Source organism: Chenopodium album, chromosome 14 (genome assembly GCF_948465745.1).
Source record: "Chenopodium album chromosome 14, dcCheAlbu1.1, whole genome shotgun sequence".
NCBI classification, from domain to species: Eukaryota; Viridiplantae; Streptophyta; class Magnoliopsida; order Caryophyllales; family Amaranthaceae; genus Chenopodium; species Chenopodium album.
In genome coordinates, this window is record NC_137847.1 from 28453947 (window position 1) to 28459946 (window position 6000).

Genomic DNA, 6000 nt, shown 5'->3' on the forward strand with positions numbered 1-6000 from the left:
TCTCCAATAAAATGATCAATTGCCTCATAAAAACCAAAAATGGGAACAAAAATGAAACAAAAGGCTCAAAATTCTAAAGATGTGGCTTGAAAAGAAGGGAAACAGCTCAAATGGTTAGCAAGTAGGCAAATGTAAACCCAAAAACCAAAGATGATTAAAACTATCCTAGAAAAGAAAAATTACCACCCCGAAAAGATGCCTTTGTCCTCCTCCCTAGATGGTTCGGACTCGGTCTTGAGAACCATAAGTCAAGCTTCTAGATTACGTCCGCAATAGTCAAGGATCCATGCCGCTCATGCAAATAAATGTTGAAGGCTTGAAGAATAATGAACCTCACATGGATGTAGCAAAAACTCACTATTGGTGTCAAATCGACTATAGGAAGCAACTACCAACATGCCACAAACAAGTAGAATCCGGTTTCATGATCCCCCTAGTTCTTAGACATGCTACCTTAGCATACACTTATCCTAGAGTCAACCAAGCATACTCTCAAACCGTGCATACCATTACCACTTAGGAAGATCTTCATTCAAAAGCAAAAGTTGGTTGCTTATAGTCCAATTCAAAAGAAAGACAAAAAGTGAAAAATAAAGCCTCAAAACTTTCCACAAACCAAAAATCAAAAAGAAATAAAAATAAAAGAAAAGAAAAGAAAAGAGAAAAGGAAAGCTATAGATAAATTAAGAGTAGGAAAAGAAAGAAAGGAACAAAGATGCAAGTATAACACATAATTCCCAATCAACAAACAAGTGATCAATTGACAACATCGCCAATGATCCCAAACACTCTAGGTGTTACAAGCATCCATCCTCGAACCATTCAAATTCTCCTAAAACTAATCCTAAACTACGCATCCAAGAAAAGAAAAGAGATAAAGGAAAATAAGAAAGATCTCACCGGCTTCCAAGCAATGCTAATAAAAATAAGTGGTAAAATCAACCACCTTCATTGAGCTCCAAAGACAATAGCATCAACATCAAAGCCATGTGAGAAGAAAAGTAGAAAAAGGAACTATATACAAAGAAAACGGTTAGTAACTTCAAAACAAAATAAAAGAAAGCAAAGCTAAATGGAAAGAAACTAATGACAAAAATTAAGCTAAACTAACTAACAAGAAATAAGAAAAAGTAAACTATCAAGAAGTAAACCACAAAGCAAATAAACTAAAGGAACTACACACTAATCTAACAACTAATACTAAACTACAAAATTTGGATTCAATGGGATTTGGATATTAGGGCTTTGGATTTGTGGGAGCAACACATGCATCATCATGAAAGAAGAATCATCACAACAACAACAACAAGAATAAGGTAGAAAGAATAGGCATGGAAAGCTCATGAAAGTAACAAACAAATAACATCAAAAAGAGATCAAGATATGAGACTATCAAACAAAGAGGCAGAAGAAAAACAAGGCAAGCTCAACAACAATATTGGCCACCGAGACAAACCCCTAAAAAAAATGAAGTTCCCCCAAGCTAAACATGAATACATCTCAACATCCCATCAATACAAAGCAAGCACACATAAAATAAGGGATGGAGTCAATTGGCACAAAAATGAGGGAACTAGCTACCACTACCACTCGGCCCGACTCTATCATTGCCATCCTCATCATAGGAAGACCCGGATAGGGGACCATAAGGATCTCATCCTCCGGTGTAACCGGGTGACCAACCATAGTGCCGCTTGAAGTTTTCTTGTTGCCAAGGGGCAAGAGGAGTAAATTTCTTGGGCAAAGCGAGCTGTAGTGGGTGCTCGGGGTGCACATAGGGGTAGTTAGAATCACCTCTATAGTCGCTCCCACCGGGAACACGGTAATCATAGTTACTGTGCTCATCGGGGAATGAGCGAATCTCGGTGTTGGACCCCGGGGGTCCTTGCCAATATGGGTACGTAGGTACCCCATCACCCCCATAAGATGGTATAGGACCAAGTTGGGGTGGAAATTACGGGTAGTTAACCGGGGGAGTGATGTCTCCCCGGTTAACACCCGCATCATACATTTGTTATTGTTGGAGAAACATACCTTGTTGCATCTCCGAAATTCCTCTCATTTGAGTGTAGAGGGCCTCAAAATCTTGATCGTACATCCCCTCCAACCGGATTTGCATACCCTTCATTTGAGCCTATGCCAGCCAGCACTTCTTTCTTCTTGCTTCTTTGGTGCGTTCATCTGTGGGCTCTTCGTTCCATATCATCCCGGGGCTATTGAACCCACCAAAAATGGCAGTTTCAAAACATGTTGACAGTGGGTTCAACATCCCAAAATAATGATAGCACCACAATGAACCCACCAAGTTCAAACTTACTTCATATTTTAGCATAATTTTTCCCATCTTACCTCACTAAAATTTCTTACCCTTTTACCTCGAAATTCGATAAAATCGAACATAATCACATCAAAAACCACAAAACACCTTTCCATTGCTCATTCTCACTTAAATTAATCCAACTCCACGAATTCACCATATAAATCCAAAAGAAAAAAAAAAACAAGTGAAAGAAAGGAAAATTAAATTAAAGAAAATTAAGGAAATAGAAATCAAAAGAAAAGGTTAGAAATCTCCGGGTTGCCTCCCGGGAAGCGCTTGCTTATGGTCCTAAGCTCGACCCTCACTCCAAATCATGTAGGGTCAAAGAACACCACCTTCTTCAAAGTGGCGGAAGGTACAAATTCCTCTTCGACCTTTAGCAACTTCTCATTGTTACTTGATGAAACTTCACTTGCTTGCACTTCAAAAACAACCTTCTCATGCTTCAACTTCAATCTCATTCTCTTCTTCCTAGAAGCTCTTGCCATCTTCTTGGCCTTGTTCCTTCTTGTAGACGGTTTCACACCATCCACATCCTTGGACTCACCCTCTTCCTCTTGAGAGCAAAGCTCAAACCAATGCGGAAAGTCAATTACCTCCTTATCCATAGCCTTTAAAAGCTCTTTTTTCTCTTCACTAACTTTCATGCAATCTAAACTCACAAGCACATCATCACAAATCTTATGAACATCGTTAGTTGAAGAATTAATCACACACACATTATCAAATGAATGAGGGGAATTAGCACTCATGATTCCTTTCATAAGGGACAAGGACTCATGCATCGGTTTTAGCTCAAAACTTTCCTTTTTGTTACCAACCCTTAATGTGATTCGGCCTCCTTTGACATCAATCAAAGCTCCCGAGGTAGCTAAAAATGGTCTCCCAAGAATAATACGAATGTGGTTGTCTTCCTCAATTTCTAGCACAATAAAATCTACGGAAATTGTGAAACCACCAATCCTAAGGGGAACATCTTCAACCCTTCTCATGGGGAACTTAATTGATCGATTGGCCAATTGTAAGGTCATATTGGTAGGAAGAAGTTCTCCTAGCTTTAGCTTCTTAAAAACCGAGTAGGGCATAATGCTAACACTAGCACCTAAATCGCACAAAGCATTTTGAAACAACTTTCCTTTGATTTTGCATGGGATGGAGAAATTACCCGGGTCCTTCATATTTTTGGGCAAATCATTGTGAATTAGAGCACTACAACACTTCCCAACCTCTACCGAGTCGACCTCATTACACTCTCTTTTGCCACTCAAGATCTCCTTAAGAAATTTTGAATACCTAGGCATTTGGGTCATGGCTTCAGTAAGAGGGATTGAAAGATGGACCTCCTTAAGCATGTCAAGGAACCTCCCAAATTGTTCATCAATCTTAGCCTCATAAACTTTTGGGGGTATGAAATGTCGGGTTTTCTCACTTCCTCTTGCGCTTTCTCAACACTCTTCTTTTTCTCTTGAACTTCCTCATGGCTCACCTTCTTTGACACATTTTTCTCATTCTCCTCAATTGTGTCACTCCTCTTCTCATCCTCCTCACTTGTCCTAGAAACACTCTCTTCAAGCACTCTCCCACTCCTTGTGGTAATAGAATAAATGTGTTTCTTAGGATCAACTCCTTGAGAAGGTAATGAAGAAGGGCTAGCATAATCTTTCAAGGTGTTGGCTAGTTGGGTGATTTATGTCTCGAGCATTTTGTTATATGTCATCATCTCATTAAATTTCTTATCGCTCACCGCCATGTAGATATTTATTATCTTGGTTTGGTTCTCAATTATCTCTTCCAAATTAGTTCTAGATGATGAGGGTTGTGCATAAGAATTGTCACCATTGCCTTGAGGTTTTGGAGCAAATCCGGGTGGGGGTCCCCTTTGATTGTTGTTTTTAAAATTGCCCCTATTTTGGTTGCTCTAATTACCTCGGCCTTGATTGTTGCCATTATTTTGGTAATGGCCACCAAAGCCTTGAGATTGGCCTTGATTTCCATACCCTTGGCCTTGGTTTTGATTACTATAACCTTGGTTATTATAGTTACCTCGGAAACCTTGATTTCCTTGGTTCCTATAACCTCCATTGTTGTAGTTATCAAAACTCCCTTGTTGGTGAGGATTCCTAGTCCCAAAATTCCTTTTACCTTCAAATCTTTGACCATTATTGTTATTAGACACAAAGTTCACATGTTCGCAATCATTATTTTCAACATCATCACATCCATCCACAAAGGTATGAGAACACATAGAGGAAACATACAAGTATCACAAAACAGACAACCATTTGGCATATTACTTGAAGTAGAAGGAGTAGAGTTAGAAGATGTACCTCTCCCTTTGGTGTGGGAGCTGAGGGAAGACTCGGTGAATTCGTAGAAACACTCTCAAGCTTGGCCTTAATAGATGTCATTTCCTTCCCCAAATTTGAGATTTGAGAGGACAAATTGTTAATTGCATTGAGATAATCAATCGAATATACCGTTGAGCCACTCTTGCTTGTAGACTCTCTTTCTCCCTCTTGCCAATCTATGTAGTGGCGAACTACATCCTCTATGATGTCTACAACTTCCTCCTCGGTCTTTTTCATGATCGGGCCTCCAGCTCCGGCATCAAGACACGATTTCCCTTGGGGACTCAATCCTCCATAGAAAATTTGAATGATTTGATAGGTGGGGATTCCATGGTGAGGACATTCTCTTTGATACTCCTTGTACCTCTCCCAAGCTTCATATAGACTCTCGCTTGGCTTTTGCTTGAAGCTTTGAATTAAAGTCCTTGCCTCGGCAGTTTTCTTTTGAGGATAGAAGCGGGAGAGAAATTCCTTAGTGACCTTATCCCACATCCTCAATGAATTGGGCTTTACCTCCTTGTCAAGCCATTCCAAAGCTCGACCAATTAGGGAAAACGGAAATAGCTTGAGCCTTATGAATTCTTGTGAAACCCCATTGACTTTGATTGTGTTACAATATTTCTCAAACTCTTTGAGATGGTTAAGGGGGCTTTCATGTTTGGCACCACTAAATTGCCTTCTCTCAATCATTGTTATCATCGCTGGCCTTATCTCAAAGTCGTTGGCCGATGTGGTTGGTATAGCAATGCCACTCTCAAATCGGTAGGCACTGGGAATTCCTAATTCATTTAAAGCAACCCTTGAAACTTCTCCCATACTTCCTTGTTCTTCTTCTTGAAATCCTTCTTCACTTGAAGAACTAGAACTCAAATTCATCCTAGCAACTCTTATCCTTGCGATTGTTCTCTCAATCTCCAGATCAAAAGGCACTAAAGTCCTTCCTCTTGTCCTATGCATAAATTTCAAGAAACGATTAGTAGCACGGCTACAAGTGTAGCCTAAAAGAGAAAAAATCTTTTTGTATTTTTGGAATAAAGTGAAATAGACTCATCAACAATAGCAATCAACTACGCAATTCCCCGGCAACAGTGCCATTTTGACGTGGGGTGAGACTAGGTCGTTGAAACTAATCTTTCCCTAGGCCAAACAAAATTTATATCATTCAACACACCCTTATAGCTAATATAGGAGTAACTCGATGGTCGAACCACTAGGAATGGGAGGTGGTTATTATTTCTAGAGTTAAGCTATTTCGAAAAGGTGAAATAGAGGTGTGTGTATTCTAAGACAACTAAACAAATAAGATAAAATCAAATATATCAAATACTAGGG

The 6000-nt window shown here is 39.5% G+C and overlaps 1 non-coding gene across 1 annotated transcript; it reads left to right on the forward strand.

Moving 5' to 3' along the window:
- Window positions 1-4993: 4993 nt before the first annotated feature.
- On the forward strand, window positions 4994-5099 carry LOC145580459 (small nucleolar RNA R71). Its single transcript, XR_014099496.1, has one exon. It is a non-coding gene; the product is annotated as a small nucleolar RNA R71 (small nucleolar RNA).
- The last annotated feature ends 901 nt before the right edge of the window (window positions 5100-6000 follow it).